A 27,177-nucleotide genomic window follows, 5' to 3' on the forward strand; every position below is an offset into this window, starting at 1 on the left:
ATTCATGTCTCCCTGCTAAAGGAAGGATGTTGTGAAACTTGAAAGGATTTAGAAAAGATTTACCAGGATGCTGTCAGGGTTGGATGGCTTGAACTATAGGGAGAGGCTGAATAGGTAGGAGCTATTGGAGGCTCCAGGGTGACCTTATAGAAGTTTATAGAATAATGAGGGGCATGGATAGGATAAAGATACAACATCTCTTCTCCAGGGTGGGAGAAGTCCAAAACTAGATGGCATAGATTTAAGGTGAGAGGAGAAAGAACTAAAAGGGACCTGAGGGATAACCTTTTCACACAGAGGTTGGTGCATGTATGGAATGAGCTGCCAGAGGAAGTGGTGGAGGTGATATAATTACAACATTTAAAAGACATCTGGATGAAACTATGAATAGGAAGGATGTAGAGGAAACAAGCCAAATGCTGGAAAATGGGACTAGATTAGGTTAGGATATCTGGTTGGCATGGATGAGTTGGACCAAAGGGTCCGTTTCCATATGTAAAGTTCTATAACTCTATGAATCTGCAACTGTAAATTTCCACATTGACAAATTTTTGTCAAAGTTCCAGGGTTAAAAACTAAAAGTAATTTCAAGCTTTCAGGACTGGACAGAAGTCTCTAGGCCTAAAAAGAGGGAGGTAAATAATAATAAATCTTGAAGTGATACTTCATTAGGATTCAGTGTTTGCAAAGTATGTTGCTGAGGAAAGGCTTGAAGATTTGTTTTTGTTGTTTCTGAACAGATCTTTTGAAATGTTTTATGTACAACATAACAGCTTTGATATTTTTCTCTCTTTTGCTGCATAAACTGGTGTTTTTTTTTTAGAACACTGGCAGCCTCTTGTGAATCCATTCAGTGTCTAATCTCCAAATTAACCAAACGGCAAAAGTAAAGTGTATACTCGATCAAGTCAGGATTCACTCCAAAACCTGACTTGTCCGCTATTATCTGATCATTACACTATAGCCATGAGAATTTACCACTCATAGTAAATCTATTTGCTAAATAATATAATGTACTCACCACCACATAGATATTTGTTAATATTAATGTCTACCACCAGTCATTTATGCAAGTAAATACTGATTTACATTTTCTGCAATGTTGATTACTGTTCAGATTCACTCCGAACTGAGATCTGATATAATAGGAGTGATTGTTTTTTTTTAAATTTCAGGCTACGCATTTGTTTAGCCTGCACTGACCCCCACCCTGCTTCTTCCCAAATGCAATCAGCTGAAGATCAACAATTATAAGCATCACAAGAGTCTATGATTGACCTATAGCAGCCTTCCATTCCCATGCTGAAGCTGCTTGGTGAACACCATAAAGCAGTAAATGAGTCAGTCTGAGTGCACTTAGCATTGGCACTGAGAGCCCACACCAATGCTAATGAGGGAGCAGGCATTTTGTGCAAGTCATAAATAGCAAAACCCTTTTTGTAAGTGTATGTATATACACTGTATTTGTTGCCCTGTAACTGAGGTGTTAGTTGATATGAATATCAGTTTTGATCTTTAGGTTCATTCTGTTTATTCAAAGGTGGAAGGCCAAGAGAGGTGTTGGGCATGGCTGCTCAAACAGGAGAGTAGGGAAGGTTAGATCTAAAGCCATGCCCCATCCTGCAGTAGCCACGATTTATAGGCAAACTGATCAAGTTGTTATAATACTTGGAATAGAGTTGAAATGGATTATATGGTCTTAACTGCATAATCGAATTCTAATTTGCATCGTTTCATGTCTCCCCACCAACCAAATCTCTTTATGGGATCTCTGGTTGCTTAAATTAAGTTTTACCCAAGAAACAGGCAAATAACTAATGCTAACTCAGAAGCAGTGACAACACATGCAGGTGTCAACACATACACAACGTAGGCTAGGGTTGGTTAGATGGCTGGTTTGTAATGTAGAGTAACACCAAAGTGTGCGTTCAATTCCTGCACTGATTGAGGTTACCTTACCCTGAAAGACAATCTTTCTCAACCTCTCCTCTCACCTGAGGTGCTGACACCCTCAGGTTAAGCCATCACTGGCTGTCTCTTTCTAATGAGTAGCCTTTTGGTCTGGTAAGGTTATGACAACTTCAACGGAGTCAAAAAGTGCGGCACTGGAAAAGCACAGCATGCCAGGCAGCATCCAAGGTGCAGGAGAGTTGATGTTTCGGGCATAATCCCTTCATCAACTGAACCAAGTTAGCTTGTTCAATGATAAGAGACACCTATGTCATGTAACAGTCCAGGACGCAATCTGTCTGTTAGCTTTTTGGGATCAAATGATGAACTGCACCCCACACAACCTAATAGCACCCGGAGCTAGCTGGCTATCAAAAATGGAACTGTCCAGTACTATGTATTAAGCAAAATTATAAAGTCTACTTCTAGGTCCAGGTGGAGCAGTATCATTCAGTTCAGCAATTTAATCATTCAGACAATATGACACCTACTAACTCCCCATTCTTTGGTAGAAACAGCAAGATGAACTTCATTCGACGCTTTACTTTGTATAGCAACACTAATTCATTGTGAATGCATCATAGATTTCAATGTACAAGTAAAATGATGTATTTCCATATTTTTACCCCAAAATTTATAACTTTGGTCTGCTTGGACTATAAGCTAATGCTTTCCTTTTCAGCCACCCCACCTATACTTGGGTTAGTAGCTAGCTTCAATTATTCACCTCGTGAATGGATGTTTTACATGCTGATACCTCAAAAAGCAAGGGCTTTACTAGGCAATCTGAGTTGAGTTACCAAGATGAACTAGAGTTTAAGACATGCCCACACATGGGGAGTAAATGATGAAGCTGGCAACCATCCTTACCCATGCTGACAGATCAGCTTTACCCTTGGTGTATGAGCTGATGCCAGTTTTCAGAGGGATTTTTCAGTTCTTCAAACACTGGTGTAAGGTCACCATCTATTTATTTGTGGAGTTGAACTAAATAACAGTCGTGACCATAGCACCATCACTTTCAATTTGCCTGATAGGGCAAGAATGCAAAGAAACATGATTGCAAAAATCTCAACCAAGAAAATTACAGGTGACAAGAAAATAAAAGGTTAGTGATAGATACTCAAGGCAGAACATGAGAATGAATTTGTCCTTCACTCAGGACTTTTTTTCAGATAAAAGAAGATCCATCAATAATATTACTTGGGATGTGCAGATCATGTGTTTTCTGCACTTGCATGTAAACCAACAAATAAAGTTCTTGTGCACATCTAGTGTATTGCAGCAGAGCAACATCAGCCTTGAATGGACATTAATCTGATAATGGGAACCCTGAATGAGGACTCAACCAGAATAGAACAAAGTACAGTGATATTATTCCCTTTGACAAGTGCATAGAGTGTGAATCCAATGTGGCTCCCCTGGATACTCTGTAAATCTATTGAACTTTCATTAAAATGTTAAAGCTCAGTGGTTCGCCATTCACATTCACTAAACAGATAAATTTCTTTCGGAAAGTAACCCTAGCTCTGCATGTATCTCAAGGAGCAGAGTACTCTCCTGATCAAATTAGGTTCAGCCAAGCAAGATGTAATGTAAAAAGCACTAGACCAATGCTGTGCCATGATAATTCGGGCAGCCTCAATGGATCAGTAGGTCTTTACCTGTCCAGCTTTTTCACATGGTTGTGTTTCTGAGATGTATGCAGCAGTGGAAGTATTACAAATCTACATTGAACTGAAAATTTTAACAAACACAATGATATTGGAATGAAAATATTTAAAATGCCATTTGGAACACAGGAGACAGTGACCATTTGAGGAAATTGAGGTATTATCTTTTCAAAGATAATACAGAAGTGAGTTGGAAAAATTATGGGTTGGGCTCCTCCTGAGAGGGTTTTGCAATGGAGGAGTGTAGTGAAGAAGGGTTCTGAGACTGGGGAGATTTTCAGGTGGTCAGCATGCTCAGAGGCAAACGATAGGGTCAACAGTAGTCAACCAAGAGTTAACAAGCAGGAGAAGCCTTCAATCCGACCAGTCTAATGCAACAACAAAGGGAATGCAAGAATGTCTTCATTTTAAGGATTTTCATTAAGGGGTCATGGTCCATGGCACAATCAGCACCTCGAAGATGATAAAACCCACCAATCCCAAGTCAGCCAGAGAAAGGCAACCAGTTACTGGCTTCTTCATGAAAGAGTGTTGCCTCTAAATAATGACAGTAGCCTCAGAAAATGGCCCTTACTTCACCTTTTTGGTGTCTCATTTGGTCAGCCACCCCAGCTAATGCTACTCTTATGGCAGGAAATTTCCCAGGCAGTGGGATTGTATCAGAAAGCCATGGAGTTAGCAAGCATTATATCTAACCCTTCTCCCTCCTGAGACTTGTGCAAAGTGGAGGGGGGGGGGGGGGGGGGGGGGGGGGAGGGTACCTGAGGCTAAAATTCTGCCAAATGTGTATCAGAAGAAAGCAAGAGAATGACATGACAGGTTTATAAAAATGAGTTTAAAAAAGCTTCCAAAAGTATAAACGCAAGAGAGTAACCAAGAGAAAGACAAACAATCCAAGGGACCCAAATAGAACTGCGTAAGAAAATAAATAGCAAACAGTTAATGCCTGGGGATACTAACAATCTATCATGTAACATCAATCAACTTTAATTTTAGCAAAAGGTTCTATAATATGAATGGTCTTAAAACCAACAATTCCTGCATTCCAGATGAATTACTATATTTCCCAGGATAATGACACGGAAAAAGGCGATTTATAAGGCAATCTTTGTAATTTGAGTAAGCAGGTGAACATCTAGGAATGTGTATTTAGGCTGCAGTATAAAACCCATTCATGAAAATTTGAAAGAGAATTTTTTGACTTGTGGCTCATTCTAACTAAACATTATGAGGAAAAAGTTATCCAAACCAAATAGAACTGGGCCAGCTGTAATCAGTCAAGCACAAATAAAGAGAAAAATAAGAATGACATCTCAGTGGTTAGCACTGCTGCCTCACAGCGCCATGGACCCGGGTTCGATTCCTGCCTCGGGTGACTGTGTGGAGTTTGCACATTCTCCCCGTGCCTGCGTGGGCTTCCTCCATCAATCCAGAGATGTGCAGGTCAGGTGAATTGGCCATGCTAAATTGCCCTTGGTGCATTCGTCAGGGGTAAATATAGGGCAGGGGAATGGGTCTGGGTTGGTTACCCTTTGGAGGGTCTGTGGGACTTGTTGGGCCAAAGGGCCTGGTTCCATACTGTAGGGAATCTAATCAGATCACTTAAGTAAACAATGATAGTAAATATAAAACATAAACCAAATCGTCTTCTACATTCATGCAAGTAGCACACACAGCAAAAAGAGAATTGGGCTTATTTGGGGCAATTAAAGATATATACAAAGTGGTCAGAATATTTAATGAGTACTTTGTATCAGTATTTACTAAGGAAAAGGATGCTATAAACATGTCAGCAGAAGCAGAGGTACATAGGAAATGGATAGAGTAAAACTTAATAGGCAGGATGCACTGAAAAGGCTGACTGTGCTCGAGCCCATAACTCAGTTTATCCAAATGAGTGGCATGCCGAGTTGCTAAGCATAGAGTTGAGATTGTGGAAGGACTGGGGAGGTGTAAGAGGGAAGGAGAAGGGCAAATATGACATCCTTATTCAAGAACAGGTGTCAGGACATTCCTAGTAACTAGTTTGACATCATTGAAGAGTAAGGTTTGTGAAACATTGATCAGGGGAAAGAAATCAACAGACACTTGGAGAGTTAAACAAAAGAGCCAGCCCAGTTTTTTAAGAGACAAACTATGCTTAACAAATCTAATTGGATTTTTTTGATTAGGTTTCAGAAGACATTGATGAAAGGAATGTGCAGGATGTTGTGTAGATGGGTCTTACAAAAGTATTTGATGAAGTACCGTGTTAATATTAACTGTGGAGTTCCCTGCCCAGTGAAGCAGGCTCTCATTCCTGATGAAGGGCTTTTGCCCGAAACATCGATTCTCCTGCCCCTTAGATGCTGGCTGACTGCTGTGTTTTCCCAGCACCATACGCTCGACAGTTGAGGCTACCTTGCTCAATATTTGTAAGCAAAGATAGATACATTTTTGAAAAGTAAAAGGAAGTAAGGGTTACGGTGAGTAGGCAGGTAAGTGAAGCTGACTCCATGAAAATATCAGCCATGATCGTATCAAATGGCAGAGCAGGCTCACTGGGTCAGATGGCTTAATCATGCTCCTATTTCTTATGTTCTTATGTTCCTAGCAAACTTGAGAGACTCATGGAATAGGAGGGCAAGTATCAGCTCAGATACAAAAAGAATGTCTGAAGAACAGTCAGTACTGAGCTGTGGCAAATCCGGATTTTTTCAAACTGCAGTATGTTAAATAGAGTCATAGAGACGTACAACATAGAAACAGACCCTTCAGTTCAACTCATCCATGCTGACCAGAAATCCTAACCAAATCTAGTCCGACCTGCCAGCACCCAGTCCATATCCCTCCAAACACTTCGTATTCATATACCAATCCAGATGCCTTTTAAATGTTGTAATTGTACTAGCCTCCACCACTTCCTCTGGCAGCTCATTGCATACACATATCACTCTCTGCATGAAAAAGTTTTCCCATAGGTCTCTTTTATATCTTTCCCCTCTCACCCTAAACCTATGCCCTATAGTTCCAGACTCCCCAATCTCAGAAAAGGATCTTATCTTTTTACCCTATTCATGCCCCTCATGATTTTACAAAACCTGTGAGGTCACCCCTCAGCCTCCAAAGCTCCAGAGAAAACAGCCCTAGCCTATTCAACTTCTCCCTATAGCTCAAATCCTCCAACCTTGACAACATTCTTGTAAATCTTTTCTGAACCCTTTTAAGTTTCACAACATCCTTCCGATAGGAAGGAGACCAGAATTGCATGCAATATTCCAACAGTGGTCTGTACAACCACAATATGACCTCAACTCCTGTACTCAATACTCTGACTAAAGAATGCTAAGTCAATTGTCAGTCCACTTTTTTTTTGATACATGTGCAATAAATTATTTATTGGAACGCAGAATGAAATTTCAAAATTGATCAATGTCACTAAACCTTGATGAGTGAGAAACAATGGGAACAATACCAATTAAATGCAACAGCGCACAAATATTCCAGTAGAATGGATACCAAGGTTAGACAGAATTTAATAATGGGAACTGTGAATGAAACAACTAGATCCTAAATTGGAAAGACATCAGAGTTCATATTCTGCAAAGATAAAATCAAGTTGGAAAAAGGGCTTCCTTCATCTAAAATTATTTTCTGCTCTCCTTGGAGGCTCACCTACTCAACTGTTTATGTGGAAGTAGTATTAAAATATTCTAAAAAATTCTGCCTTTATTTTTGATTTGAAAAAAAAAGCCTCGGGAGATTAATTGATTTTTTTCTATTTGCCAAAGGATATGAACTCTAGACGAGACAGCCTCCTACCTCTTACAATGAGCCAAGAAATAGCGAATTATCTAAATTTTATTCTGGAGGTGTCTGAAGATTTATGCCCTACCAAAGAAAACCAACTGAGCTGTGTGGGGAACTGCAAGATAATCAACACTTATAATCTGTAATTTCACTGCATTACCTGTCGACATGCAGGCGACAGGGTCTGTTAGTTTTTATGCTGCTGTTTTCTTTTCCAGCCACCTATCCTTTTTCAAAGTTCTTCAGAAAAGATTATTTTTGAAGATTTGTAAGCAGTACAACTAACATTTGATGGCATCTCACTTTGCACTTCATAAGCAGTAATTTAGCACAATTGCAGGTCTGATATCTGCACTCTAACTGAATGCTAGCTGTATGAACATAGTCACTTTGAGAAAGAGGGGAGGAGGTAACAATCTAACATCCGTTTGCTGCAGCATTTCCAATAGTAAAACATCAAGCCAGTAGAATTCGGCCATGTCACTACCAGGCACACAACACCAAACACCACTCAACTGCAAAACAGAACAAGTAGTTTACAGTAAACTATTAACAGAAATAAAACATTACAACAGGCATAAAATCTTTTAAGAAAATTGAACAAGATTATTTATTAATGTGAAGCAAATACAAGCCAGCTCTTCAGCAACATTCTGCCAATAAAACAACTCAATAAATTTACCCTTGTGAAAACACCATCTCGGAAGTCATACCTGCCCCACCTGTGAATGTGTTGTTACCTTGCTCAACAATGTCCTGCTTTAAGTCAATAAGCAAAGCAAGTACCTTTAACATCTTGAAAACAAAATCCATATTTTCTTCATTCACCCTTTAGCATAATTATACACATCAAGTTTTTATGCATTTAGTTGTGATGTTCCAGCTGTTAAACTCAATTAAACGCAGAAAGGGGATATTTTAAGTGTTGCAGTCAGATGACCAGATAATTATAACACCTTTGAAATATAATTGTAGTAATAAACCTGTCTACAAGTGTTGTTAATGAAATGGACATGTACTTATTTATAATTAACCATTTATAGATAGTTTAATTATCATGTTCAGGCAGAAATGCTGAGTGCAAGACCTTTCTTGACCACCTAAGGTCCGCACCATCAAGACATCACTCCACACAACATCAAGTCACAGTACATGCAGCAAAAGCAATAAATTATAAGATCTCAGTGAAAGTATTGAAGACTTGTTATCAAGAGCTGGCTGCATCCCTGTGTACAAATTCAAAATGGCATAGACTGGACAATATGAAAAATTGCACAGTACTATCTGCAAAAACCTGAGGAGGTTCACTTGCAGTCATGTTTAAAGTAAATTTCCAGCATTTTAAGTAGCATTGGAATTAAAATTTATGCCACACAAGTGCCAGGCAATGACCATCTCCAACCATTGCCTCTTAATATTCAGCAGGATTATCATCATTACCAACCATCACCACAAACCCCACTATCAACTCCCACAGGGCTACCACTGACCAAAACTGAATTGGACCTGCCACATGAATAAAAGAAAAACACTGAAGATATGAAAAAATCATATTGCACTTGAAACATTAACTTTGTTTCTCTTTCCACTGATACAGCCAGACCTGCTGAATTTCTCCAGCACATATATATTGCTACAATAGCAGGTGAGGGGCTAGGAATCCTGCTATGAGTAACTCACCCACTGCCTCCCCAAAGTCTGTCCACCATCAATAATGCACACGTCAGGAGTGTGATAGAATGCTGATTGATTGATTGGTTGATTGCTTTCACATGTACTGAGTTAGAGTGAAATGTTGTTTTGAATGCTGTACAGGCAGATTGTACCATACAAGTACATCAGGATAGTAGAAGAGTGCAGAATAAAGAGAGAGAGAGAAAAATCAGAACTAACATTTAAGAGGTCCACTCAAAAGTCTGATAACAGCAGGGAAGAAGCTGATCTTCAATCTATTCGTACATGTATTCAAACTGTTATAACTTCTGTCTCACAGTAGAGGGTGGAAGAGAGCATAACTGGGGTGGGAGGGATCCCTGATTATGTTGGTTGTTTTTTCCTGAGGCAGCAAGAAGTATAGATGGAGTCAATGGATGGATGCTCCACACTTTCTTGGGGAGTGCAGCTTCAACAGCACTCAAGAAGGTTCTCACTATCTGGGACAAAGTAACACTTGATTGGCACCATGTTCATAAAAATTCTCCTCTTAACCTTCTCTTCCCCAAGGAAAACTGTCCAAGCATTTGTAAGCTATTTTCATAATTGAAATTTCTCATCTCTGGAGCCAAGACCTTTCAATAATTAGCAACTTAACCATATTCCCATGGCACTTAACAGATTATTACAACTAAATTCTCTACAGATGGTGCAGTCGTGGTAGACCACATGGCCATCTTCTGTACATTCTTTAATGCCATCATGTTCTGAAGTGTGATGTTCAGAAGAGGTCCAGTACTCCAGGTGAGGCCAATCTAATTGATTTTATATGTTTCACATGCCTAGTTTCCCCTTGTACTCTGTGTTCCTATCAACAAGGACCAGAATACTGTATGCTTCATTTGCTGCCTTTTATTCTATGGCCTCTAACTTTTCTCACAAGTCTGTTGTGGTACTTTATCAAGTACCTTTTGGAAATCCATGCACATCACATCAATGGCATCAATATGAACACAACACTCTCCATTTCCTCTTCAAAAAACTCGTGCAAGTTAATGCAACATAGTTTTCCCTTCTGACATCCATACTGGCTGTCCTTAATTAACTTGCATTTGTCCATATTGTTATTAATTTTATGACCAAATTATTGTTTCCCCACAACCAAAATTAAACTGATTGGTCTATAATATCTAGGTTTATTTTTACACCTCTCCTTGAGCATTTACAATTTTCCAGTCCTCTGGCACCACCACTGAATCTAAGGAAGATTGAAATATTATAGCAGTTGTCTATAGTTTCTACTCTCACCTCCCTCAGTATTTTTTGATGCATCTCATCCAATCGTACTATCATATCAACATTAAATTTTAAGTTAAGAAAAGAAAGAATTGCAGATTCTGTAAATCAGAAACAAAAAACAGAAATTGCTGGGAAAGCTCAGCAGGTATGGCAGCAGCTGTAGAGAGAAAGCAGAGTTAACATTTTGAGTCGGGTTCTGAGGAAGGGTCCCTCAACCTGAAACATTAACTCTGATTTCTCTGCACAGATGCTGCCAGACCTGCTCAGCTTTCCCAGCAATTTCTGTTTTTGTTAAGTTTTGAGTTTATACTTTATTTTTTTTAAAACAAATCTTCAACAATAATTAAAATTCTGAAATAATGAGATACCACATTTTGTGAAAGGTTGATTGGCATTAACATGTCATCAGAAATGAGTTCAGGAGAGCCATTCTGTAATTATAGGGGCTTCACGTGTTTCCACGAATTTAAAATGCCAGATATTGTGGCTCGGGCATCAAAATAGCACATCTTGGACAACACCTTCACGATTTCCACATTTATCTGGGTTTGTACAGTTAGTGGACGTGCCTGTACAGTTTACACTATAACACTGGTGAATGCTGTTAGCTTCAATGTTATTTGTGAAGCAAATTCAGACCAACATTTTTTTCACGTTGCTTTCCTGCTCACAATTGTTTATATTGAAAATATTAAATATAATGTTCCATTTGTCACTTTCAGAAAACATTGTACCATCCATGTTTTGAGGAATGAAATAATCACATCTAATTTTGCCGAAAAGAAAGACAACTTGAATTTATATAGCATCAGATGATTCTGCTGAATGTTCTTCAATTCAACAGAATTTAAGAATTTCTGCTGTTATGATGACAAGTGCAGGCAATTGTGCCATGAAGGCAATTGCACACTTATTTGACTGCATTGACTGTCTAATTGAGAGAGATTTAATGATCAGGCTACCAAGTGTCCACAAAATTCTTCTTTGATCAGTGCTAAAGGATGTCCAATGCTGTCAGTTAACATCTGATCCAAAATGATATAACAGTTCCTTAGTATATCTTTGAAATGGCAGACTAGATTGTGTGATAAACACATGTTGAAAATGTTCTTAGAAGGGTATGGACTGAGACCCAAACATTGCACTGACTTCAGCTTTCAATACTAATCACTAACAATTTCAATTTTATGTTTACTTTGCAAAGCCAATATTAAATGATAACACTTCAATAACCTTAGTCTGCCTTCAGGAATAGAAACAATTTCCCAAACCCATCAATAATCTATTCTGTCTGGTTACGTAAACATAACCATTCAAATATTTGTCTTGCAACTTCTCATGTTCCACCTTTCCTAAACTTGATCAAAGAAAGTTCTGTTGTCCATATTTTAACACACATCAAGTCCCATTCACTCATCACCTGTGAACTGACCGACCATGACTGGCTCCCAACACACGAGCATCTTAAATTTAAACTTAACTTTCTCATATTTCTGTTTAAAACTTTTTCATAACTTTGTCCTTCTACCTCTACTACTACCCTGATCACCTTATTTTGAGGGTTCCCCAACTCCTTTACCCTTTTGTTGGCAGTGTGATTTCAACTAACCAAGTCCTATGTTCTGGACTACCCCACGTAAATCTCATTACGTCAGCTTATTTCTTTTCTCCATTTCCCTTAAATTGCATCTCTTTGACCAAACCTTTGTTTAACAATCTTATTATTTCCTTGGGATGGCTCACACTTTTCTGTGATGTTTCTGTCAAATATCTAATGATCTTTCAGGTATTAAAGATGTCATACAACGATGAAGCTTTGTTGTTGGTATTATTTTATTTCATCATAACACCTCAGTATAAGTAAATGTTACATATTTAGTAACATCACAAGAAGCATCTTGGAGATGCCTTGATGCAGGTTTCTCCTGGGTTAGTTAGTGCTCCATATTCCACCTTCAAACGTTAGAAGTCACAAAAGGTGTACACGAAATAATATTATTATTATGAATTATGATTCAGAAAAAAGAATTTATCATCTGTATGGTTAAGAGGTTTGTGTTTAGTTTGCATCTCTAATGTATCATGTTTTGGAAGGGTTTGGGAAAATTTAGACATATGATACAAACCTTCAATATGTATTACACATTTGCATCTGATTGATATAATCACTATATATTATGCTACCCTGCTGGTTAGCTGAAATAGTTCATCGGCTAAGAGTGAACAAATCATTACTCGGGTGGTCAAAGCCCAACAAACAACATAAATCATAGCTTCTAACTTTCTCAAAACCAACAATGGTCCAAATGGATTTTTATAATACTACAAATAGTTATGCTCACAAAGGTCATTCTGCAGAGTCAACATATTGATTAGATAATTAATACAGTAAATGATATATTAAAAATTCAAATATATTTATTCATTAGGCAAACTTTAATATGCCAGAAATGTCTGCCATGAACTTCCGTTTTAAAGGTGTTCATTTTACAAAAAATCCTATGTTTGATTCCTCTAACCTGTCCTGAGCACGTTATTGTTCATTAAATGGAGAGAGACTCAATAACATTGGGGATTCCAGTCTTGAGAAGAATCTGTATTACTGTATTTGAAGGCATCTGCAAATGGGTCTAATACTAGACAGTGGAGTCAAGGTTTACAATTGAGCCGTTTACAAATGGCCAAACCTGCTGTCAGTCATGACATATGTCCTCCTTTAAAACACAATATAAATATTTTTGGTGAGATACACTTGTATTTATATAACTCTTTTACTGTCATAAAACAACTTATAACATTCCACTGTTGCATTAAAAAGCAAAATTGAATCCTGAACAACAAATTAATATTAAGACAAATGGTCAAAGCTTTATCCAAAGAGTAGGCTTCAAAGAGGAAAGAGCATAGAAGAATGACGAGTTATGGAGGGATTGAACAGTTTAGAGCCTAAGTCACAGACAACATGACCACCAATGGTAGAGCCATTAAAAGCAGAGATGCTCAAGACACTACAATTATATGATTTCAGATATCATGTAGGGTTATAATGTTGGAGAATCAAGGAGAGGATTGTGAAAGGCCAGGGATGGATTTGAAAACAAGGATAAGAAGTTAAGATTTGAGGCAATACTGAATCAGGAACCAATAGATGAATGGGACTTGTCTTGAGCAAGAATATGGCTGGCTGGTAGGATCTGAGAAGATGATCAAGAGCAAATTGGAATTGTTACATTAAAGACAACAAATTGGCACTGATGAAGATTCCTGTGGCACATTATCTATGACAGGGTTAAGTTCACTGAATATAAGGGGGGGGGGGGGGGAGTAAAATAGGTGGTCTTCATATTAGTATGTTGTAAAGAACACATTGTGTTTTGGGGGTACTGTAGAATAGAAATGCAAAAAGGTATTGCTTGAAATCAAAGAAACTGTGTCAGAAAATGTTTGCAATTTTCAAAACAAATCATTAGAATACACTGTGAGTGTACCTACAATGCTGCCTTATTCAAACAGTGAAGGAGCACTGCAGAGAGAATGACACTGCCTGTATGCGTTGAAGGCAATTTTGTCCAGGGACAGACTTTGGATCGGCTTTTCAATTGGGACCAGTTGTTGGCATGATAACAACTACTTACTTGGTTCCTGGTTGGGTGGTGGTAGTTTTGGGTGCAGACCATACAGTATCAACATTCAGCCCGCCAAAAGAAAGCATCCTTCTCTCTCTGTTCTTTCTGTGCGGAAAAGTAAAAGAAACCCCAAAGTAATTACTCTCCCTTACCTTTGTCTGTAAGTTGTTCTCTGCAAATGCCTTGTTGAAAGAAAAAGGAGAAAAGCCATCATCAGAGGCAAGGAAATGGCACATGAATGAAAGACTGAGAATTAGTGTATCCACAACCTGGTGCCAGAATCAAAGAATTGGAAGGAAAAGGAAAGCTGACCAAGACAGCTGCCAGAATTGTGCTTCATTGACCCTTTTATTTCTCTTATTGGCTTTGTCTTGTCTCATTGCCTGTCAGTTTATATGTGTATGGGAATTTTACATAGGGGTAGAATTTAAGTTTTAGAGTTTTGGTTTAGCAATTCAACTTGTCATTTTCATGGAACTGATTAAAGGATAGTTTGGAAGTCTTTTTTGTTGCTAGAAACATAAAACCCAGTGTAAATATTATTTTACACTGAATTAAAGACGTACTAGAATTGGAGGCAGTCCACAGAATATTCACTAGGTTGATCCTGGTTATGCAGGGATTTTCTTGTGAGGAGAATTGGAGAAGGTTTGGCCTGTATAATGGAGTCTATAAGAATGAGAGGTAATCTTATTGAAAGAAATATAATTCTTGCAGGAGGTGGGGAATTGACAGGAAAGATATGGAGATATTGTTTCCCCTAGTGGGAAGGTTGCCCAGTGAGGACAGAAATGAGAAGGAATTTGTTCTCTCAGAGAGGAATGAATATGTGGAATCCTTTCATGTAATGGTTGTTCAGGCTGTGTTGTTAGGTATACACAGGATAGAGATAGATTTTTGATCAGTAACACAATCAAGGGATATAGGGAAAAGGTAGGACAATGGAGCTGAAGATTATCGGATTGGCCATGATTGGATGGTGTGGAATAGCCTGTGTGTTCTCCTATCTCTTATAATCTTTTAGACAGATTGGAAAAATTGGGTAATTAGATAAGATTACTTACAGTGTGGAAACAGGCCCTACGGCCCAACAATTCCACACCGGCCCGTCGAAGCGCAACCAACCCAATTCAGTTGGACTGAATTAATAAACTTCATCACATTACATTGACTGCTCTCAGTTGCACACCTAATATTCCTTGACCAGCTCAGGAATCTGTTGACTCAACGTTCAGAATTCAGCATGTTTTAGATTCTGGTGATTTCAGCTACTTGTGGTTCTTGCTGTCTGGTTATCTTAGATTAGATTAGATTACTTACAGTGTGGAAACAGGCCCTTCGGCCCAACAAGTCCACACCGGCCCGCCGAAGCTCAACCCACCCATACCCCTACATTTACCCCTTACCTAACACTACTGGCAATTTAGCATGACCAATTTACCTGACCCACACATCTTTGGACTGTGGGAGGAAACCAGAGCATCCGGAGGAAACCCACGCAGACACGGGGAGAACGTGCAAAATCCACACACAGTCAGTCGCCTGAGGCGGGAATTGAACCCGGGTCTCTGGCATGTGAGGCAGCACTGCTAACCACTGTGCCACTGTGCCACCTACAAGTTAATGTGGTAATTTAATCAAATTTTCGTGCAGTTGATTTTCAGCATACCATTCCAGTGATTGTGATGACAGACAGGTGATCAGTAGTTCAACTCAGGGTCAAATCTAGTTCTATGTTTCCAAACATTCTGGCTCAGTAGGAGGCAGTTGAAAGGGAGCTGGGCAACTGAATTTGTACCTGGAACCAATATATCCCTCTAGTCTTCCTAAAGTTTTATTGGAAGAAAATTCTGCTCGTCTGATCAGATATCTTTTGTTTCAATATAAGCCTTTTGTTCAGAGATCAATCTCCCCCAAAACAGATATTGCTGGAACAACTATTGTTTTTTTTTTACCCTGAGTCACCCAGATTCTATTAATATACATGGCTCATCTTAAGGTCAATGCTTTGATTCTCTGCAGTATTCTCTCCAGTGCTCTCTAGCCCCATTCGCCAACCCAATTTCCTTTGCTGTGGTTCACTCTTTGGCCCCCACTCAGCTTGTTTCTTGGACTCAGAATAAAACTACAATAAGTATGCCACAGGAGAGCAGTAAAGTATATTTAATGATATTTTGGCTAGAGATGAAAAAAATAATTTTCACACAACACCAAACACGGAGGCAAAAGTAAAACAAGATGCCAAGAAAATCACATGAATGCTCAAAATTATGAAATTAAACAGAAAATGTGGAAATTGTGCAGCAACTTCGATTGTACTTGAGGAAGGAAAGACAGGTTAATAGCAATCAAATAGGTTCACAATTCAGATAATGATCAGAATGCAGCTTTTCAGAAATAGCCTGTTGAGGGCATACAGTTCTACTCCCTGATTACAATGTTATAGAATGGTCTAGCTGGAAGTCAGGCACAAGCAAGCAGATCCCCAGAGAGATGAGACGTGTTTTAGAAAGATATCAAGCTAGAATTTTATTCACCTTCCTTTTATCAGTATAAAATAGGTCAGCGCTTTGAAGAAAATATTTTCCTTTAGGATTCTTTTCAACTTTGAGGACAGACATTGAAGATGGTTAGGAGGGTGATAGTGCTAGTTTCACGCTTTACATCAAGGAAAAAAATATGATGGAAACAATCTTTTGATTTTGCAATTCTTTATTTTTCTTAATGGAGAAAATACTAAGTAAGAAATTACCATCCATATTAAAATAAAACAGGAAACAAGCAGATTGATCTGAAGAAATTGAGTTGGCCCATGTTGATTTGACCTTTTTAAACTGTTGAAAGCAAGACTATGTTTCTTAGCTGCTGTCATAAGCTTTTGGAGGCTTTTCTCATGCCCATTTTTCGTTCTTCCAAGGATGACAATGTCATCTAAGATACAGAGGGGGCCTGGTAGATTCTCAATGAGACAATCTATCCAAAGTTACCCTGCCTGATGGATAGTCCCATGGATAGAATGTCAGTCTCATTAAGAGCAAATCTTGGCTGCACAACACTGTGCCAGTTTCCTGAATTAATCCTGTGTAAGATAATGATTGTATGAAAGATGATACTTGCAACATTATCAATTGTGGCATGTTGTTCATTCCTTTTATGGATATATCACTTGGATGGAGAAATGGCATCAGCTTTTCTCACAGCAACCATCTGGTAGATCACATTGACCAGATCTACTGCCTGAGTTGCGTTGGTAAGCTTTGCATATACATCTTGGACTGGTGTGCTATGGATGGTAGTTTGAAATATGTTTGATTTTGGTACTTGGTTGACTCTTCTTCATATACTGCTGTGAAGCATCGTGTTACACTTTGTATTTCTCTGGGCAATTAGACTTCTTGCACATTTTAGCTCAATGTCCCCTTCCTTTACTAACTTCTAAGCTCTTTATATACCAATATAAAAGTCTGAATTGCTGTGTAATGCTTTGTATTTATGCTTTTGTTGTTGGCTCTTTTGTTTTTGTTTACACCATGTGTGATGTTTACACCAAACAGAAGTTGTGATGATGTTATACGTGCCCTTTTTTGTGGCTTTCGTATCATTTCTTCCAAAATATTGCAAGTGACAGAGGAAGGACTGAGCAATGCAAAGCGCAGTTATTCCTGTGTCTCTGCCTGTGCCCTGAGGATGCTGATAAAGTGGAGTCACTCTCTGCTGTCTACAGGAGTCCTAGTGACCAGCAAACAGCAAATACGCTGGCAAGGCCATGCATTGGAACACTAGGTCATCAGAGAAGCTGGAAACGCCTACTCCTGAACAGAGGTAAGGAACTGACAAATACTGGTGCTGAAAATGAAGGCTCTACACTCTGAACAAATCAGGTCAGATCACTTTGATCCTGGATGGTTGCTCGTAAACTTCAGTTCTGACTTATTAGTGAGAGTTATGTAAAATCCTCATAACTGTCTGCTGATATTATCTTTTAGTGCCAATTAGCTGCAACCATGGTTTGATTTCTGGGTAAAAAACTAGTTCCAACATGATATGAGCTGAGTGTTCCCTTTAAGTTAGCCCTTATGAGATGTACCACAAAGACCAGATTCTAGTTTTGTTAATAAACTTTAAGGCATCTACACATTTACAACAAGACCTTAGACTTTTTTTATCACTCATTTGCGGGACATGGGCATCACTGGCTGGGCCAGTATTTAGTGCCCATCCTAATTGCCCTTGATAATGAAGTGCCTTCTTGAACAGGAGCAGTCCACCTGCTGTGGGTTGACCGACAATGCCATTACAGAGAGAATTCCATGATGTTGAGTGAGAAGCAATGAAGGAATGGCAATATAATTCCAAGTCAGCATGATGAGTGGCTTGGAGGGGATCTTGAAGGAGGTGGTGTTCCCTTGTATCTGCTGCCTTTGCCCTTCAAGATGGAAGTGGTTGTGGGTTTGGAAGCTGCTGGCAGGTGAATTTCTACAGTGTATCTTGTTGATAGTACACATTGCTGCTCCTGAACGTATGTGGTGCAGCGAGTGGATGCTTGTGGACATGGCATCAATAAGCGGGCCGCTTTGGCCCAGACTGTATCAAGTTCCTTGAGTGTTGTTAGTCCTGCAGTCATCCAGGAAGTGGGGAGTATTCTATCACACTGCTGACTTGTACCTTGTGGATGATGAGGACTCAGGACGTGAGTTACTTGCTGCATTCCTTGCTTCTGACCTGTCCTTGTAGCCACTGTGTTTATGTGGCAAGTCCAGCTGAGTTTCTTGTCAATGGTAACTCCCCAGCATGTTGATAGTGGGGTATTTATTGATGGTAATGCTATTGAAAATCAAGGGGCAGTGGTTAGAGTGTTGCCTATTGGAGATGGTCATTGCCGGATTGGTGTGGAGCGGATGTTATTGCCTCATGTGAACCCAAGACTGGATATTGTCCAGATTTTGTTGCATTTGAACATTGGCTGCTTCAGTATGTGAGGTGCTAAACATTGTGCAATCATCAGTGACCAGCCTCATGACAACCTTAGGATGGAGGGATGGTCATTGATGAAGTGGCTGAAGATGGTTGTGCCTAGGACACTACCCTGAGGAACTCCTGCAGAGATGTTTTCGGAGTTGAGATGACGAATATCCAAAAATCACAACCATATTCTTATATGACTCCAACCAGCACAGAGTTTAGCTCTTTAATGCCTCAATCGGTTGAATACAACCTTGATGTCACTCTCACGTCACCTCACCTCTGGAATTCAGCTCTTTTAAACAAGGCTATAATGAGATCAGGAGCCGAGTGGCCCTTGCGGAACATAAATTGTGCATCACTGAGTAGCTTATTGCTGAGTAGGTGCTGCTTAATAGCATTAATAACGATACTGTCATCACATTACTGATGATCGAGAGTAGACTGATGGAGCCGTATTTCCCAGGTTGGATTTATCCTGCTTTTTGTGTACCGGACCTACCTGGGCAAGCTTCCACGTTGTCAGCTCAGTGTTGTAACTGTACTGGGACAGATAGAACATAGAACATAGAACATTTCAGCGCAGTACAGGGCCTTCGGCCCTCGATATTGCACCCACCTATGAAACCAATCTGAAGCTCATCTAATCTACACTATTCCATTTTCATCCATATGTTTATCCAAAGACTATTTAAATGCCCTTAAAGTTAGCGAGTCTACTATTATTGCAGGCAGTGCATTCCCACCCCTACTACTCTCTGAGTAAAGAAACTACCTCTGATATCTGTCCTATATCTATTACCCCTCAACTTAAAGCTACGCCCCCTCACGCAAGCCATCACCATTCGAGAAAAAGGCTCTCACCATCCACCCTATCTAACCCTCTGATTATCTTCTGTGTCTCAATTAAGTCATCTCTCAACATTCTTCTCTCCAACAAAACAGAATCAAGTCCCTCACCCTTTCCTCGTAAGACCTTCCCTCCATATCAGGCAACATGCTAGTAAATCTCCTCTGAATCCTTTCCAAAGCTTTCACGTCCTCCCTATAATGCGGAGACCAGAACTGTATGCAATACTCCAACTACGGTACACTAGAATTTTGTACAGCTGCAGCATGACCTCATGGCTCTGAAACTCAATCCTGTACTAATAAAAGCTAACACACCAAATGGCTTCTTAACAACCCTAACAACCCGGGTGGCAAATATCAGGGATCTATGTACATGTACTCTGAGATCCCTCTGCTCATCTATACTACCAAGAATCTTACCACTCGCCCAGTACTCTGCATTCCTGTTGTTCCTTCTAAAGTGAATCACTTCACACTTTTCCACATTAAATTCCATTTGCCACATCTCAGCCCAGTTCTGCAACTTATCTATGTCCCTCTGTAATCGGCAAAATCCATCTACATTTTCCACAACTGTACAGACCTTGATGTCATCCAAAAATTTACTAAATCATCCTTCTGCGCCCTCATCCAGGTCAGTAGCTTCGCTAAAGGTGCAGCAAGTCTGGCGCACATGTTTTCAGTATTATTGTCGGAATATTGTCAGGGTCCATAGCTTTTGTAGCATCCTGTACTTCCAATCATTTCTTGATGTCATGTGGACTGAATCAAATTGACTGAAGACTGGTATCCGTGATGCCAAGGGCTGTCAATCTCACCTCACATCTGGAATTCAGCTCTTTTGTCCATGTTTGAATCAAGGCTGTAATGAGGTCAGGAGCTGACTGGCCCCAATGGCTCAACCACTGGAGGATGCAAGTCTGCATTCTGCATTTACTGACTACACATAACAAAGATATAGTGACTGTGAACAATCTATTACTATTACTGAAGATGAAGTGGATAACCTTATGTTATTACCATCTAACTATCTTAAAGCTACATTGCCTGTCTGGTCTGGGACCTATGCAACAATTTGTAGTCTTAAGCTTTTAATGTTAGTTTACTATTTGTTCATAAGCATTATATTCAACAATTAAACTTGTAATACTCAAGATACAAATCCATGCCACAAAATCTGTATGAGAGATCAGGTGTTATGCATTTGTTCGTTTGTTATCATTTCTGTCTACATTATAATGTAGCAGTCATCCCAACGTCTGCATCGTCAAGATAAGCACAGATCAATGAGTATTGAATCCATGCAGCCCACACTTCCAATGAAACCTATGCTCCTACCCACTGCTACAACTAAAACCTTGAATGATTCCTAAGGTCTTGGTTCATGCCCCCCACACAGAACACTGTTCAAGTAATTGGGTGAATGAATGCTTCCTGGCATCAGTTCTTCAGATAATTTTCTCTTTTATTTTGTATGTTATACATTTCTTCAAAGGTCATTTACCTCTTTTCATGGTTGCAGATTCTGGATGTTTATCACATTCCATCATAAGTCAATCCTCTGATATTACAATGCTGCTTTTCTCTCCATTACTTTCAGAACTTGGATCTTTATATAGAATTGAATATAAATCTTTACCAGAGCATTGGACACCATGATCCCCTCACACTTGTTAACTATTGATCCCGAAATAAAGCCAAGCTTCAGTTTTGCTTTCTCTACTGAGTCTCTGAAATGACTGGAAATGATCCGTGTTAACAAAACAAAAGTGGAAACAAATAAACCATGTTCCTCTGGGATGCTCCTCTGCTATTCAATAAGATCATTTCTAATATTTTACCACAATTCTACTTTACTATCCTATCCCAATATTCTTTGCTTCCTTAGTATCTGACAATTTAGTATTGAACATTTGAGTAATTGATCATCCCTATCCTTTTTAGTCAAAAACATTCCAATCATTCACAATCCTCAGTGAAAAAATTACTTCACATCTTAGTCCTAATGTTTACCCTGAGCCTGTATAAGACTTAATTCTAAACTCTCCAATCAGTGAACTTCTTTACAATATCTAAACTGACAGGGACCCTCAGACTTCAATAAGGTTAAAACTCATTCTTCTGACCTCCAGCAGACATAGACCCATTCTACTGAATCACTCTGTACAAGATAAAACTTTCCTCCCAGGATACAATCTGTTTGAATCAAGCATCATTCCTTTATTTCTTTAAGAGTTCACTGAAGTTATTTTGAAATCATTAAATAAATTGTTTTATTTTAGTCAGATTTACGTGTTTATTCTGATATGACTGTGTTATCTGTTAACTTCCATTTAAGAGTTATTTCCATTAGTTTGTACTTTGGCAAAGTATATTTTAGTGGCATTCACTGTGGCCAGTTTGACTTGTCCCTGTTGATTTTCCTCCATTCACCAGTTTATTAATAATGTAACTGGCCTCTTTCATGCCCGTCTTGTGGAATCTAGCATCGGGGAGGGGACATACTCACAACTGCCAACAGATAATACAGCATGTCCAATTAATGGCTCCTGCTCACCTCGCTGTCTGTGAGAGCTGAAGCTTCCTGCTCTCTGTGCTTCTTACTCACTCAGTAGGGACACTTCACCAACTCTCCTGCTACTGCGTTGCCACTAACTGCTCTTCCATCCATTCTCACCATACTCAACTCTCCTTTTGTGACCTCAGGTCCATAGCATGACACATATTACAATCTAAGATTGGTGTTCAATCTCCTCCATTATTACTGAGGACAAGGCCCAGAAAGCGAAGCTGACACCTGTTTTGGTGATAGGAAGCTGGAGACACTACTGGATGATGTGGAGGAAATGCTACCAGATATAGCCAGTCTGGGCAGAGATAGCAGCTGGATCAGTGTATATTCCAGGGTGATATACAAGCAGGGCAGGGAGATGGTCTTCTGCTCTTCTGAACACCGCAGCACTGAGTGCCATTATTTTCGATCTGCTATCTCACATTCATGGAGCCACCACTCACTCTAATGATGCCACGAAAAACACCTCTCACCAAGACAAATGGACTACAGTGGTCACGATTAATATAGCTTGTGCAATCAATGGTTCCTGCTCACTTCGCTGTCCCACAGAGCAAAACCTTCCTGTCCTCTGTGCTTCTTACTCACTTAGTCGGGACACTTCACATCTCTCCTGCTAGTGCGTTGCCACTAAGTGCTCTTCCATCCACTCCCATCATACTCAACACTCCTTTTGTCTCATTGCAGAGCAAAATGTGACATAATCAGGTCCAGGTAGCTGAGACTGGTGGTGTGCTGGTGGGCATAAAGCTCCTCACACCATGTGAGGAGAAAATGCTGATTTGACAAGGAGGATGTGGGGATGAAGAGACTTCCATGGGTAACCAACCTAGTCAGAGTCATTACGCTGTGCTGTGTTCTCTCCGATTAATGTTAGTGCTCACTCATTTGTATCCTGCACAAGCTTTTAGCACTTTTCAACAATTAATTCCCACTCTCCCCACTAATAGGACCCTGTTAACCTCCAGAAAGAGGCCATTCTAAAAAGGAAGGCATTTAACCCTCAGAGGATAGACAACTAAGACTACTGCCTGCAATATGAGCCCCCCCCCCCCCCCCCCCCAGCCCTTCGTGGATCCATTTTTAAAGTTTGCAGCATACATCAATGATGTGATGCAGCATACATCAATGATGTGATGCATCCTTTCTGGGTTACATTGCAAGACGCTGCTGGAGCAGTCCAAGCATCAAAATCTCATCCTAAAAGCATCTGGTCTGTTCCTCCGTGGCTCTGATGGAAATAATGGCAAGTTTGTATCTCTGTTCTGCAGTCTGAAGGTTTAACAAAGAAATAATGGTCCCTGTTTGGAGGGAGTAGCCCTTGACTGTCAGCATCTGTCCCTGTAAAGCCTAAGGTCACTGGAAAGATACAGGAACCTATGAGTTCTCCAGTATATACATGTCATGGCAGGTCCCAGAGTATCTGCTGCACACCTCCAAATCTGGCATCAATAGCCACTCATCAATCGATACATTGTGCATTCAGATGAGTGGAAATCGTTTCTGTTCACAAGCATTGCATGTTGATGATTGGACTCTCACAAAAGACTGCTTTCCCTGATTGAGTTCCTTTAGTATCACTAAGGACTGATCCCTTTTGACTCTCAGTCATGACCATTTACTTGGAGCAAATACAAAGTATTTCCTGTATACACTGCTGACACATGTTGTCAGTTTGAAACTGGCATAGCAGGGTGCCATGCAGTAACGTGTCCACCTCCTTGACTGCACAATGCTCTGTTCTGTGCCAAACAGCAATGCAAGCAACAAAGGCTGGCGGTAGCCAAGGAAGTGTAAACTGAGTGAATGCTGAGAAAGTAAGCTTAAAGCTAAAAGTTGCTTCATGACCAGATGCACATTGTGCCCTGGCAGAAGCATGCAAGTCATGGTCTCTGAGCTCTGAGTGAATTCCTGGAGGACTTAAATTGTGCTTGAGTTGTTCTGAAAGCTGCCATGTTTCTGTGGTGAGGCTAGTGGTTTGGCAATGCCAACTTGTGTGAAGAAGGTGGTGGAAGAGGACGGTGCCCATGGAGCCTGGGGAGAAATGGTGGTGATGGTGAAGTTGTGTAAAGTCCAAGAGAAGTGAGCAGAGAGGTGCTGCTGCCAGGTAATGACTCTGACTCTCCTGCCTGGATTTGGTGCTGTCCAGCTTCTCAGGGAAAGAGGGGAGAATTAGACTCGTAAAGGTCCACAGAAAGAGGCCCTTTGAGCCACTGAGTCAGTGCCAGTTAGAAATAACCACCTAATGATTCCAATCCTTATACCTGCACTTGGCCCATAGACTTACACGCATTGGCACCATAAGTGTACATCCAAATACTTCTTAAATGTTATGAGTATTTCTCCACCTCCCACCCATACAGGCAAAGCATTGCAAATTCCTACCAGCATCTTGATGAAAAACCAATTCTTCCCATCTCCTCTAAGCCTGTTGCCCTTTACCTTAACTCTACGCCTCCTGGTCACTGATCCCTCTACCAAGGGGAAATTGAGAGCTGCATAGAAATTAGGTGAGATGAGCGAATAATGAGATGCAAATACACAGATATAAGATACTTGCTGCTCATTAGTTAGACACAGAACTCATTGTTTAAACCCATTGTTTAAGGGAAAGATTGGAAAATGTTTTCTGAATGTTGAGAATCTGGTTTTTCCATTTATATTGTATTTACTACTATTTTTCACTAATGTCTGCCTTAATCAAAATTTTGCCCATCGCATTCAAATGAAAATGAATAAGGTGCTAGTAAATGCAATCAATCCATTGTATATTTACTTGTTTTCAGTTGACAGTTGAGTATCCAGCTAAGTCAAAATTTTTACATGCTCAACCTGATAAAAGTTTTTATCAGTTTGTTATGTAGTCTCCAGCACAAGAGATTTGAAGGAACCTAACATATAGACTTTCAAATGTTTATAGACAATAAAGCTAACGCTTCAAGTCTGGTATGATTTTTCTTCAGATCTTCACCTGAAGAAGAATCATAACAGATGCTGCCAGACTTAGCAAGTTTCTCCAACCTTTTTTTGTTCATTTCAGATTTCCAGAATTTGCTGTATTTTGCTTTTATACAGATTACAAGATGGGTTCCGTTTCTTTTTACTGTCAGCACAGTTTAAATTTAAGTGATGAAATATGCAAAATCCAAAATGTTCAATAACCCTTTTCCGATGGATAAAGGAGACAGTTTTGCTCCATTTTAAGGTGACAGGAGGGAGACTTAAAAGGGAACTGAGGGGCAACTTTTTCACACAAGGGTTGTTTGTATGTGGAATTAATTGCCAGAGGAAGTGGTAGGTGCAGGTATAGTTACAACATTTAAGAGACATTTGGATAGATACATGAATAGAAAAGGTTTCACTCAAGGTTTCATTGGAAGGTGTCTGAAGGTGGCAACACAGGTAGGTAAGGTAGTAAAAATGGCTTCTGGCATGCTTGCCTTCATTGGAAAGGGCATTGATATAAGACTGAACAAGTTATACTGCAGCTTTGTAGAACTTTAGTGAAGCCACCTTTGGAATATTGCATGTAGTTCTGGTCACCACACTACCAGAAGTATGTGGATGCTTTGGAGTGGGTACAGAAAAGGTTTACCAGGATGTTGCCTGGTATGGAGAATTTTAGCTATGAAGAAAGGTTAGATAGACTGGATGTTTTCACTGGAAGGAGGTGGAAGGGCAATCTAATCAAAGTATATAAGATTGTGAATGGAATGGAAAGTGGAAAGTATGAGGCTTTTTCCCAGGGTGGAGGGGTCAATTACTAGGGACACAGGGTCAAAGTATGAGGGGGAAACTTAAAAGAGATAAGGGAGTTAAGTTATTCACACAAAGGGTGGTGAGTGCCAGAGTACATTGCCGAGGGAGATGGTGGAAGCAGACACAATAGCACATTCAAGAAGCATTTGGATGAATCCATGACTAGGAAGTGAATTGAGGGATATAGATCCCATAAGTGAAGACAGTTTTAATATGGAAAGGCAAAATGTGTTGGTGCAGGCTTACAGGGCTGAAGGGCCTGTTCCTGTGCTATATTGTTCTTTGTTCTTCTTTTGCTCTTTGTTTAGAAGATTATGGGCCAAATGCAAGCAAATGGGACTAATTTAGTTTGGGAAACTTGGTCAGCATGGAGGAGTTGGACCGAAGGATCTGGGCTGTGCTATATGACTCTATGATTCTAAGGCTGTTTAAAGTCAGAAGGTATTATAGAACATTCAATCAGAAAACATGCGAATAGACAAAAAGGTTGTCTAAAAACCAAGATATGACACTAACAATTGTGTACATCATAAACAAGTTATAAAAGATTATATTCATTTTTAGATTTTCAATTATATCACTTCATCGACTAGAGGAATTGTATGAGACAATGTCTTCAGTAAATCATTATTATTTCAAATTGCAATTTGGGTGTTGTATTGGTGACAAAACTGTTAATGTTGATTGTTGTTACAGTGTAAAACTGACACCAAATTCAGTCATCAACACATCAGCAATTAAATTACAATACTCTAGAAAGTGCTGTTTGTAATATCTTGCTCTTCCACAGGATGTGTTGCAGCCTTCTTTGCTTGTGCACTCAATATAGGTCTGGACGGGCTGAAAACAATGGTGCAGGAGGAGAGGAGGCTGATTGCTCACCTCCTCCAAATAAAAATATTACTCAGGGACTGACCAGTGAAGAAGTCCATCCCATGTAGCTACAACATGCTTTCGGTGACTTTAACAAGATAAAAGTGGTACTCCCATGAAGAAAGAAGGAAGTCCTACCCTCTGGAACCTCCAGACAATCTGATTGCCA

The 27,177-nt window shown here is 39.7% G+C and overlaps 1 protein-coding gene across 1 annotated transcript in view; it reads right to left on the reverse strand.

Annotated features, from left to right (window-relative positions):
* ptprt (protein tyrosine phosphatase receptor type T) overlaps positions 1 to 27,177 on the reverse strand; it is a 1,408,195-nt gene that overhangs the window by 1,217,895 nt on the left and 163,123 nt on the right. The window lies entirely within an intron of this gene.

The sequence above is a fragment of the Hemiscyllium ocellatum genome, chromosome 15 (assembly GCF_020745735.1).
Source record: "Hemiscyllium ocellatum isolate sHemOce1 chromosome 15, sHemOce1.pat.X.cur, whole genome shotgun sequence".
NCBI lineage: Eukaryota > Metazoa > Chordata > Chondrichthyes > Orectolobiformes > Hemiscylliidae > Hemiscyllium > Hemiscyllium ocellatum.